Source organism: Ciconia boyciana, chromosome 8, assembly GCF_034638445.1.
Source record: "Ciconia boyciana chromosome 8, ASM3463844v1, whole genome shotgun sequence".
Taxonomy (NCBI): Eukaryota; Metazoa; Chordata; class Aves; order Ciconiiformes; family Ciconiidae; genus Ciconia; species Ciconia boyciana.
The window spans coordinates 18,551,595-18,565,054 of NC_132941.1; the positions used below are offsets into that span (position 1 = coordinate 18,551,595).

The 13,460-nt window shown below is 36.2% G+C and overlaps 1 protein-coding gene across 6 annotated transcripts in view; it reads right to left on the bottom strand.

The window, feature by feature from the left end:
- OTUD7A (OTU deubiquitinase 7A) overlaps positions 1–13,460 on the bottom strand; it is a 148,537-nt gene that overhangs the window by 87,155 nt on the left and 47,922 nt on the right. For 3 of the 6 annotated variants that reach the window (XM_072870255.1, XM_072870250.1, XM_072870253.1), the window contains exons 2-3: positions 10,769–10,841; positions 10,051–10,156 (exon numbers count right to left, since the gene is read on the bottom strand). The gene's annotated coding sequence lies outside the window, so the exon portion shown is untranslated. Of the gene's footprint in view, positions 1–10,050; positions 10,157–10,264; positions 10,335–10,722; positions 10,842–13,460 lie in introns of all 6 variants that reach the window. The other 3 variants (XM_072870254.1, XM_072870251.1, XM_072870252.1) reach the window with 2 other exon arrangements.

Here is a 13,460-nt window from a genome sequence, read left to right on the forward strand (position 1 = left end):
TCCCAATGGCAGAGTTGAAGGTTTACCCATTTAATCAGCCTTTCTTCTTACCAAGAGATGGAAAAAACACAGTGCAAGAATTTCAGAACCCCTAGTCTGTAGCCAAACAAGTCAATCTGCAAATAGAGATCTGAAGTTCTCCCTGGACAGTTAACAGATGTAGACAGGCTCTACTAAGGTGCTCTAGTTGTGCTTTGGAGTCTCCATTAACTATTTTGGGAGTCTAGGTTCTTAATTCCAGGAAGATGCTTAAAGTCACATCTTATAAATACCCTGTTATATATATTGCTTGAAAATTGCAATCAATTTTTCAACACTTTGGATGAATTCAGACATTACAAGAAATGGTAGTGTAGTATTTAAATATCTGTACCAACAATTAAATACTAAATATACATATATTAGTGTTTCCTTATACTGCAGGGAGATATCTTTTTTTTTCCCCTGTGCAACAGAAGTTATTTTATCATTTTTCTTTCTTTGAAGAAACTGACTCTTATACCTATTTTTCAGTAGCTGCATGAGAAATTGGAGATTTTGTCTCACTGGTCCAAGAACACGGCCTGGAAATTAACGGACACGGTGCATCTCAGTTTTCACTATAACACTGTTTACCAAACCAATTTAATCACTTATAATCCCTTTTTTCAATTGCTGGGCTTTTAGAAGCTGAACTTTTAGGAAGAATAAAGCTATTCTGCATACAGCTCTTCTTAGCTCCAGCTTTCAAATAGAAGTCATCTGCATAAATACTAGAATGTGTTATGCCCTTTTCTTATTCTTTCTAATGAATAAGACATATTTTTCTATTCTTTTTAGAGGCACAATGGGAATTCCCCCAGTGCTTGCCCTTCCTATACTGCAAAATATTTGATACAACAGATAAAGCAACTGGACAGCTGTCTACTTTGTTATTTTTATTGCTCTCATAAGTGGTTCCAACCTCAGCAACTTACAGAGTACCCCTGATTCACAAGAAGTATTGCAGATAACTCAGATGGCATTCAAGAACACACAAGAATACCTTAGTATTTTTAAGGTCCTGTCGTTTCCTACTGCAGCAGCTGTTCTTGATAACCATGGGTAATAACTAGTATGGCTTCACCAAGTAAGAGATACAGGGAAGAGACAACCGGCTTCCTCTTGGGTGGCGTCTCCCCTTGGTGATGCTTTAATCATCACAAGAATCAGAAGTGTATTTAACAAATTGTCTTGTTCTATCATAGTATCGAGCAATTCAGCAGATGCTTTCAGAATCAATGAAAAAATTTATTGAAATTATTTCTTTGTATGTATTAAAATCTGTTAACAACAATCACTGAAGAGTGGAAATCTTTCTTAATTTCTGCATAAAGGGAAAGATCATTCCCTCACAAAATAAAATACTTCACCATAAAAATTTATCCAACTACTTATGCAACATTTCAACCAAGATATTTTAATAAGACATCCTTTTAATCCCTGCCTGTTTAATAAGACAAATAAGGCATTTATTAGTTTATTACACCACCAGTGCACAATTCATTTTTATGATACAGCAACAATAAATAACTGAAGAACAAAAATGAAACAGCCAAATCTCACAGCCTCCAGTGAAACAATATATGGAACATAATTACATGCAGTACACATTTTGCAAAGGATGTTGACTCAGTTCCAAGTTTAGCAAAACGTGACCGGGACGTAAGTGTCTGGAACTTAACCACAGTGTGTTTGACCCTTTTCATTCTTGAAACCTACTATTTGCCAAACGTCATTTCACCTTCTAAGAGTGTTAAAGATCCCCTAGTCCTCTGTAAAGAATTAACTGCTCCATGAAGAGACTTTTTTAGAATCTTACTGGTCTAATTTACACTGAAACTTACTTTAGTTACTCAAAAGGATTTTATTCTCTCTGGATAAAGTGTCCAAAGATTTTTAACATCCATGTGAAACCAACAGTCTCAGCTTTTCATGCTTGAAATATATGGAAGTAATTCAAGAAGAAATGTGAGAGAAGATTATTTACTTGGAAAAGAGTTACTCCCGGTCTTCTCTATCAACATATCAACTGTCTCCTTCTTTTTTTAGCTATACAAACAGTACCAACTTCTCCATCCATATGCTCTCTGCCCTTATACACATTAATAAAACTGAGAGAACAGGTATGGATAGTTTTTGTCTAATTTTACTGAAATTCTTTTTGTCTTTGCAAGAGGGGTAATTCAAGACTACATGAATTTACTTATAAGTATGTGAATCTGAATGAACTTAGGTGGGGCTATAGTCTGGTTCTGCAATGATAAAAATTTATTACAGAGCCCATGCAGCATCTAGAATAGAATACATTTACTTTGAACTGTCCTGATTTAAAAGGTTTAATTAGAAACTTGGAGTTTCTAATCACCTTATCTAAAATAGTAATACTTCGAGAGAGACAAAGATCATATTTTCATCATGTAGCCACTGTCTACTAGCTAAGTCTGCAAACACTACACTAATATGCGCATCATATTATTAACAGTAAAAACAACAGAACAGAAATTCTCATGGACTTCAGGCTAAATAACTATAAAGGGAGGAGTGTTTAAGTACTATAAAGTCTTTATACTGCATGAAACGTTTAAACTGTATCCTTCTACTGCTCTATCTTATTTCCATGTTACAATATATTAAGGCCTTCTTAGATTAAGATGGATTTCTTTAGAATGACAGACTCTTGCTCTAAACTGAATCAGTCAGTATTTTTTTCTTAAAAATACATCCTGGTGATTGGACTTTCCAGTGAGAACATGCATTATTTTTGTAAAGTATATATTTAATTCTTTTCATCCAGGTCTAAAACCTTGGAAAAACACAGCTTTAGTGCAGAAAAGGAATCTTCAAGACAACCAGAATTTCCTGGAGTTCCATGAGAACCTACCTTGGATAGAATTTACTAAGACATGAATTTTTGTTTGGATACACTGGCCTGAAAAGCTATGTGAAGTTACTGCCTTACAGACATGGCTTCTACCAGTGGTGAAAAACATGATTTATACAGTTTGTACAAAAGAGGATGAGTCTCATTTCTCACTATGGAATAGGGCTTAGAAGTATTTTATTCTACTTCTGGTAACTAGCAAAAGTATTTTGATTTCATGAGGACTAAGTAAATCAGTCTAGTTCACACAAATAATATGAGTAATGAAACATGTAAAGGCATATACCAGAGGTAAAGAGCATGAACTACAATCTTTATGTTTTCTACACTTGAAAAAGCAAAGCTCCATGTTTTGCACTCACTGACAATATGTACCTCATACAATAACAATATTGTTGTTATTAGGGAGCAAAATTGTCTCATAATAGACAGTTATTAAAATAACCAATCCAACTAGCAATTAAATCTCAAAATGACAGAGCACTGTCTGTAATTAAAACACACTTCTACTTCCACCCACATTAGGCAGAGCAGCCCGAGTATCCCAATACAGCAGTTAGTCTTTATTAATTGTATCTTAATGAGGATTCCTAAGACAAATTCAATATTGAAATTCAAATAGTCTACAATCAAATGGTCCATAGTCTTAAATTTGCCTAAAATTAACAGTAACTGCCAAATGATGAGTTAAAGAGTAAGCTGCCTGTAGTGACAGGTATGTGTCCCAGTTATTTGCAAAACCAAATGCCACTGCTCTATAATAAGCCAACATACTTCTGTAAAAATACTACCATAGCAATAGCCAAGATGACACTTAAATAAAATGGAATAACATTTCAGTCTGATCACTCTGACTACAAGTTATATTAACTGCATCAGAAAATTAAAAGTGAGATTTGTTTTCTATTGATAACCACCTCCTTGTTACTGGAAAGTTCTGGGACATTGCTTACATTCCAAAGAAGGCAGTTTCCTAGAAACTTGTAAGCAGTAGTTTGTTATGCTTTGGGTGATACTATTACCAGCCCTGCAGGAGACAGCAGACCTCTGATGGAGATTTGTAAAACAAACCAGAAGTTATCAGAATTCTTTGGTGCCCAGAGCAGGCATTGAGGGGACAGGGGGAAGGACGGGGATTGGGGGGGGGGGGGGGGGAGGTGAGAGAGACACTTGGGCTTATTTATAACCCAGAAGACCCCCTTGTCAAAGCAGACATTGAGCTTAGTAGGAACTGAAGGGCTTACACAGCACAAGCTACAGTTTCAAGACAGCAACACAACAGCATCTGTGACTTTAAGCTTTAGCCACCTAAGCCAGGGTTTTCTTTTCCAAGTCGTGCATCAGGGAACACACAGAGAAATAATTTCTGTAAAGTTGGTAAAAAGAATATCCAAGAAGGATCTATTTTTGCAACAAATGATTAAATGCTTAGAAGTGAATTTTGCCATCAAAAGATTTTTAGATTGGCAATGTAAGGTGGAATAACAGATCATTTAATTTCCTCCTTTTTCTTCAGATCTGCAGGTTCCCTGGTCTACTGTAATTTCCTAGTCCTTGAAAAGCAAAATCTAACAAAAGTATACTATAGAATTAGATACTTCAGGTGCCTAGATGAGACACATCAGATAGACTTGTCTTAGATTAGGAACACAACATCTAATAGCATATAGAGTGCTAAGCAGTATTACCTGAAATCAAGGTTGGAGAAGGTAAACCACATGAGCCATGCAATGTTATGACTCCTGAGAACCAAGTTTAGAATATTTTTCAGTTAAATTAGGCACAAAATGTGGAAAGATTAGGGTCTAACTTGTCTTATGCAGGCACTGCTTATCTCTATTTGACCACTATCACTAGCAAGAGACTGGAATTGGCTGGAGTCACCGCCCCAAATAAAATAATCACTTTTAAAAGATTAAAGAAGCCATTAACGTGGATTGACTTTGCCCCAGCAGAACAGAGCAATGCAATCTGTTCAGTGCTGCTGATCTGGCAAGGACAAATAAAATTAGTCTGACACCCGAGTAGAAAGACAGGGACTTGCAGATGCTGAGTGCAGTGTCCAAACTCACAAGGACTTTTAAAGTGACAATGGTTCCAGAGAAAACATTCTATATGCAACACTTGGATACAGCTTTTTCTCCACGATCTAACTGGATACTTACAAAATTTTCAGCAAGAATCCGAAAGATTTTACTAATATCATTCTTAATCCTCAACAGCTTAAATAAAAAAACATTTCTCACAGAGGAGGGTGGAGTTCTAAAAATATTTGTGCATCAGCTATAGAGACAACTGATGAGATCAGCAATAGCTCAGGAGCCTTAAGATAGTTTAGTACATCAAGTCCCACTTCTGAAAGGGAGAGACAGACAAATCTATATTCAAGAAGAGACCTTTGGTAGTCAGAGGAAAAAAAAACAGGATCTGGACACAATTCAGGCTTGAAAGTAGGAAAGAAAGATTTGTGAATTCTAACTTTGCTTCTTTGCTCAACTTCATCCACACACAATCCAGTCTGTTTACATGTATTTGGTATGAAGGTTTGCTTGTAAGGAAGTATTTTTGTCACCTCTCTTTTTCTAGACTGTATGAAAATCTTACTACTCAGAATCTGTGTGGTCAGAAAGAACACTCTTCAGTATGGAACTATTACCCAGATCTATATTTATCTTCTTACTCCATCCCCTGAAAAGTTGAAGAAAATTATTTTCTCTTGAAACTGTATCAGATAATATTCGGGTGATTACAACTCAACAAGGAAAGAAAACAGAAGAACTGACAAAAATAATTTCAGGTCCCCAGATCAATACTGTACATTCAACAAACTTCACAACTGCCACATGTAGAAATCCAGATCTTTATGAATTACTATTGACTTCATAAAACAGTGCAGCAGAAAAACAAGACTGTATATGCCAAAGCACAAGAGAGCACAATGCTAACAGCAGAATGCACAACCAGTTCGTTCAGCTGTTATACTTAAGAAAGGAAAGCAGTATTGGTCAAGGATACCTTTTTCATCTCTGAGAGACATTTCACAGTTGAGATCACTTCAAGCATTTGCATTGGCTGTTGTTCTTGGATAAACAGGCTAGCTCACAAGTACTCCCTTTTTTGGTCATATGTGCATTTGCTTTCTAGCACCTAGCTCAGTCTCATTTCAGAACTCCGTATTATAAGACAATGTTCTTTTGTGCCATTGCTCTTCTGCCATCCAAACAGAGCCCCCGACCTTTTTTTAAACACACATGTATTTATCATTGCTTTGCAATGAATTTGAAAAAATCAATGTTTCTCTCATTTCAAATGAGTTACAAAAGGACTTATAAGTAGACAAAAAGAAAATACATGTCTTTCCAGCACTCTGTTCTACGAAAGAGAAGCATACCTGCAAGTAGGATAGTTTGTTATTTGATTACTTAAATATTTTTCCTTTACCCCGGACATATTGCTAGACTAATTTCATAATTGAGATCTTATAAATATTTCAAAATAATGAAATACTGAGGAATCCCCATCCTTTGTTCAAAAATATTTAATCCAATTAAAATGTTGATTCAAATTTATGCTATTCCTCCCTGAAGTTTGATGACAGTTAAGATGACCAAAACGTAACCAAATCAAGAAGAAATACAATGTTGTATTTAATACCTTTACTCATGGCTTACTGAGTTCTGTACGATTTGCCTTGAAATTGCAATAGCATAACTTAATAAATACCTTAGCAAAGAACTGTGCAGGCTTTATTTTTAATGTCTAGAGTTGAGAGACTGATTATTTTTTTTTAACCCAAACAAAATCCATGTTTTCAATTTTTTTTTTCTAATTTTTTCCAAGCTTCACACTACCTGCAAGTTAACGACATTTTTCCAATCATCTTATTTCCAAAATCTGTTTTAAGGTTTGTCAGTATAATGTTTATGAAAGCTCAGAACTCTGCTACTGACAATCGCTCTGTTGAAGACTAATGCCAGTAGAAGAACAAGGTTATGGCTCAGGCTTTAAAAGCATAATCTCCAATTTAAGCAGAAAATTTTAGTAGAAAAATACACCATTTCAAAGACAGCTAAAACCAGCACCTGCAAGAAGATAGTGCCATTTGCCACCCAACAGTCTGCCCTAAACTCTATGATCAATGATGACTATTCACCATCTTTGCTATGCAAATTTCTTATATTTAGAACAGATTGGGAAATATCAAAAGTATTAAAAATAATTATTTTGAGGCAAGAGAAGATTAAATTAGAGTTAGCTAGCTTAGAGGTTTCTTCTGTTTGAATTTCATTTTTTCTGATTCCTTTCTACTTGAAATACCATGAACCTGCCATTATGTTCCCTAAGTTTTGCTAGAAGCGCTGTCTTCATATTTTTGAGCTCTGCCTCCCCCATTCATCCATCCCTCATAGTCAACTTATCTCATGATGCTCACGTAATCCTGAACAATAAAAAATAAACATAGAAATAATCCGATAGAAAGATTTATTTTTTCGTAGCCTGCAGGTGGCTAGGTTCGTCTCTCTTTATTATCCAATAATGAAAAGGCCCTTCTGTAAAGCAAACTGGAAAACAGATGCTATGAATTTAACCATGAGAAACACTGCTGAATTCCCTGACATCTATAGGGCTGAAGTTTCAATACTAACTGATATAGAATAAATAGTTACAGTTATTCAATACTCTCAATAAGGTACAGTGTGAATCAAGACACCTAAAAGAAATTTAAGTAAATCTACTTTAAAGCTAAAAGTCCTAATAAGAAAGAGCTTTAAGTTCTGTCTGATCTTCCAAATCCTATTCCTGACACTGGAGTGAGCGAAAAACCTCCTCTCCTCATACTTGCACTTTCTATTAACAATCTATATCTAACAACACAAATAAAGTATTCATGCAAAAATCTGCATAGCACTTAAAGCCATTCTGAAGGGCATTAACACACAGCCACACCGTGATCACAGTCAGACAGACCATCACAAATCCCTGCAACTCTTGAAGGAGGCTCTGCAGACTGGCCTTATGACCAGCTGGTCATCAGAGATACCAGGGTAACAAGCATTATTCCTCTGAGTGGCTTCATAACACTTGCCTCCTACCATGCTGTAGATTTTAACAAAAATTGAACTGCACTCCCCCTCTTCTGCTCAACAATGTGTCTCCTTGTTTTCAGAACAGCATCACATTTCCATAATATTCCCAGCAGCTTTCTAGATGCTCATCACAACTGACTAGTTTATGAATAAAAACATTCAGATACATTTAAAAATTATTTCTTTTTCTTACACTCCAGGCCCAATTCTAACTGGTTCTAAACCACCTCATGTATTTCCTAACTTTCATCTGATTTACGTGCTTACACTAGAGCAGGAAGCATGCTTGAGTCCACTGAATATTAAATAAAGCTTTCCTCATTGCTCCAACTCAAGGAATATATGTTTAAAAATATAGTCGAATCATTGTTTATATGAACACCTTTTGTGAAGTTGATATAGCTCGCAAATACTGGATAGGTTTGGTTTTGCAAAGGATCCAATACAATTAGTAGGTCATAAGTACTGAATCATCTTACAAGGTGCTATAGACTACTATAGAGAAAGTTGATGTGTTTCATGGAAGTTGGTCACGATAAAGTTATCAAATTTAATGCTGATAAAGGTTTAGAAGAATTTCCTTTACAGTTCCAGGAATCATTCACAGAATTTACAACAATAATAAAAGAAGATATCATATTTGCTTTTGTTTAAATGAATTCTGAATTAACTCAAAACGGTCATATTTGTAGATGCACAAGTGCTCAGGCCTAGCTCTGTGTGCAATATGTGGGAAGCCTCTGCCCAGAAGCTTGACCTGGTGCATCCCTACAAGGCACTGAGAAGACGTGTGAAGACTGGGATAACATAGAAGTGGGAGTCTAGGAAAACCTGAAGAAATGAAGGCAACAAAGAAGGGAAACCATGAGAGAGAGAGAATTATTGTCATGAGGAGTGGGGACAAAGGCAATACACCTATAGCAAACTATAGGCTCCATTAGTCCCCATTGCTGTTGAAAAAGTTGTTTACAGTGAATTTCAAACCCAAGGTTAAGCTTCAAAATTAGAAAAAAATTAAATCCGTTAAATGAAGACACCAAGGAGGATACATTTTCCATGCTGCAGTGCTATGGACTGTTAGCAGTTCTGTTAGGACTCCTTCACAATCACAGTGAACAATGACAGGAAACATACATTTGCAGTAATGGAAAAATTGATCTCTACTAGGTATTTTGTTATCCTGACATCCTTAAGCATTGACTTTCATTTTATCATAAAAAAATTATTAGGATTCATAGCAGTGGAAAAAACCAAGACCCAGCCTCCAACATCTGGAGGGGAAATAATCTCACAATAGCATTACCGCTGCTCTTCATGAAAATGTTATAGAACACTTCATGCATGTCAAATATAACCTTCTCATACTTCAACCTTCCACTAGACCACGTTGCTCAAAGCCCCATCCAACCTGGCCTTTAACACTTCCAGGGATGGGGCATCCACAACTTCTCTGGGCAACGTGTTCAAGTGCCTCATGACCCTCATTGTGAAGAATTTCTTCCTTATATCTAATCTAAATCTACCCTCTTTCAGTTTAAAGCCATTAAGAATGTGCCTGTAAGGTGTGCAATTACTATACTATTTTAAAAGTGGAGCCAAGGAAGACAGATTAGTTTGAAAAGCATTATTAATTTTGAGTCCCTGCACTTTATTACAATTTTAGAGGGTATTTAGCAACTCAAAATTAAAAATCTAGTAGTTCCCATGCGCTTAATTTTCAGCATAGTGTTCAAGACAGACCCTGTGGTGTCAAATCAAGAATACAGACCACAGTTTCTCATACTTTTCTGGCATACATGGTAGAAATTAATTATTTTCAGCTCCATTTAGTTTGCTGCTTTAATTTATTGAAGGTCCCCTCAAGCAGTTCTGTGGACTCAACGTGGCAGGGGAGGAAAAAGCAGCAGGGAAGAACTTTTTAATCCAGCCTTGCTGCCAAGGAAGTGTTATGCGTAACATACTTCCAGAGGAGAAACATTTGTGTGAAAAGTTTGGTTTAAGCAATGTATTTAGCATCACTGAGAAATCCTGTAGCAGAAGCAGGGACAAAATCCAACTCACCATGGTAGGTTCTACTTGCAAAAATCTCCCTTGTCTCCTGCATGCCCTATCTCATTTTGGTGAAGTAAATGAGGCAGGCATCCACACCAGTAAACCCACTTTCTCCCTAGAAAAAGGACAGAGAAGTCAGCAAGCAAATGGCAATTTACAGCAGCTGATAATCAGCTGAACACCACTTATTTAGCAAATGTATTGTTCGGTTCACTGTCCTTACCAAGGTTATTACTATGGGGATCTTCCATTTAAGTTTCACAATGGGTTGCACCATGTTATTACAGAATGAACTGTTAAGAAATATAAAAGCAAAGAACTAAGCCCAAAACAGAGCTTCTGCAGTGACAGATCACCTGCTGCAGCAGTTTAACATGGCGATGATAGGGATGGTTTTAGGAACTTACTTAGCATCCAAGCTTTAGTAAGCACAGATGAAGATTCATTTAATGGAGTAACACTGCATCATCCATCAGCTCTATGTTGCCACAGGCAATAGGCATGCTGTTAGCTTGTTAATAATTTTAGTTGGTTTCTTTGGTTGGCTACACTTAATTGTTGTCAACCAGAAAACAAATTAAATTCTTGTTTTCTTTGAAAGACCCGTATGCTCAGCATTTCAAAACAACTAAATGATAGATGCTAATTTGGGGGGTGGAAGGGATGTTTATAGCTACTTACAGGAATGAGGTAGGTAGGCCCCTGTTTCTGTTTCTAATATGTTTACCTATTTAGGAAGGCAGGAGGCAACCGTCCAGCTGATTTTACTTCTGATTTTGAAGCTCTGCAGTATCATGTGCCTATGAGAATGGAGAGAAGACCAGAACATGTTTTACTGTTTTACTCAAAAAGTGACACTGTAAAGTACTGTTCTGCATCCATTTATCATTTCCACTACACACCCTGACCCTGGAATCTTAATCTACAGCACTATTATGGATAAAGAATTTCTTCCTTTCTTCCAGCTTTGACCATTCCCAAGATTGTTATAACCACTTCAGTATCTCACTGTTGAGATCACAATAGCTTTTCCATCAAGAACTTCAGCCACAGCCCAACCCAATTCAGATTAAACAAAAGAAACATTCATTATCAAACAGAGAAACAGAAAGGAAGCTTTCTGGAGGAAAACATTGTCTGACCACCGGCACACACTAACCTAGACATAGGGATTCTAAAAGGTAACTTGATAAACTCAAACGGTATGCCTTAAGATTGAGATTGCTTTGCCATTGCAGAGGTATGTACATCAGGTGACAGTTTCTTAGGAATGCAGCCCCCTTACTGTTTGGTTCAGAGAAACAAAGGCAATATATCTCAAAATCCAGTTCAGAGGGCTGGTTTTCCATCAGTTTGACTGTGTATTCCATGTCAATGACAGAACTGAGTAAATTATTCCAGCTGATCCAGTATATTTAGTCCCTTTCTACTCATGAAACATCCATCTGCAGATTGAGATTTTGTTCAAAAAGAAGTCATATGATTTAAAACAAACAAACCAACCCAAAGACAACAAAGCACTGCAGATTGATCTAAAAGAATCCTCAATATGAATTAAATTAACCATGAAGCATAGACCCAAATGGTTTAAAGAGCTATATGATAATGTTTTGCTTCCTGACTAGATATGTGAGCATGTTGTAGTTTATCCAGCTTTTCATCTGGTTTACCTGTTAAAAGAGCAAAAATGATCAGCACATACTCTTCTTTTAAAGCCTGTTTAGTGATACTCTGCCCAAATATCATTCTTTCTAGAGAACATTCTAAAGTCTGCTTCTCTATTAGTCTAAGTACCATTAATCAAGGTTTTAAAACCTATATCTTATAACGTTTTTATGGCTATCATTCTTATATTTGCTTTCTCCCAATTCTTTGAATTTTTTGTTCCTCCTAGTTACAACATATTACACTTTCTTCTCTATACACAATTTGCGTTTCCTTAATAAATTCATATTTACTTGTATATTTATGTAAGCAAATCCACATATTTGTTAAATATATTTGTTTTACAAAAAGACAGACTAACAAACTCTCTTTTCCAGTCTCTCACCTGTATTTTTCCTAGTATATGTTGTCACATAAATTTATTTCAACATAACACACCTTCACTGGTAATTTTTAAAGCTGTAAGATGCTGCCTGCTTTTCAGGTTCAGTTGAATTTTCACTGGTTAACTCATGTCAGCCACCTAGAACACTGTCTAAATTCAATTTTCTGTGAAATTCCACTGAAACAGGAAAACAGTTATGGTGACCTGACCAGAAAGAACTAAATATACTCCATATTCATACACAGAGTATTTGGAAGTGGTGGCGGTCACAAAAACAACATAATTAAGGTGTGGAAAATGAACATGCAACTCCATGCAGTCGGGAACTTACATGCACATTTTTACTAATGTCTACTGAAGTCCATAGGCAAAACTGTACTTACTAAAGATACACCTTTGATTCCCAGCATTATAAGAAACAATCCAAAATGTCAAATTAAGATAGGTTTTTAAGAGATTGTCCAAATACTTTTCACTCTTGCCGAGGTCTTTATTTCAGACTTTGAGATTGAAACGTTACCCAAACTTCACTTCAGTTTCACTGTAGTGTTTATATTGTTATGTGCAGATTGTAAAAGGACACATAGTTACACTAAAATTCTCGTAGCTGAAGAATGGTGGTCAAGATCTTTGAATTCATCTGATTCCTTTCTACCAGCAATATTTCATTCACAACACACATTACAGTCACACACACAAATCATTGAGAACAAGTGGTGCATCAGTAATGCTGTTGGTGGAAACAAAAAGAGAGCCCAAGCCTGTTGTGCTGTTCTGATGCCCTCTCATCCTGCTGAACCACTTGACACTCACAAAACTCAATTAACACTTCTAGAAACAGCACACATGGAAGAACAACTCAGAGTATCACTGTCCATCGAAGTGCCCATTTGTTTCTCTGAAGTGCCATTACAAACAGCTGTTTTAATTGCAGAAGTTAAAAAATAGCCAGAACAAAGCTCTCTCTAGATAGCAAAAATGTGAAGTAAAAAAAGGAATACATAAGAGACTGTAAAGAAAAGCATCTCCTGGTTACTTTGCCTCCTCCTAAGACCATCCCTGGACACTTGCATGCATCCATTGGATAATAAAACAGAGGTTAGGAGAATGAGAGGAAGTATACTGGCCTCATCTTAATTGGGTGAAATTCATGCAACAGCACAAGCAATGGACAAGGAGACAGAAAACTTGTCTTTCAATGCAGAGGCCATAGTAAAGCCATAGTTTTCTATGATTGTGAACTACAAATTTACTTGAAATTGTAATTACCAATACAAGCAATTAATTTGACCTCAGTATTCAATTCTATATTCAGTTATTTGATGAGTCTGTCAAAACGATTCATACATAATGAAAGAAAAACAAATGA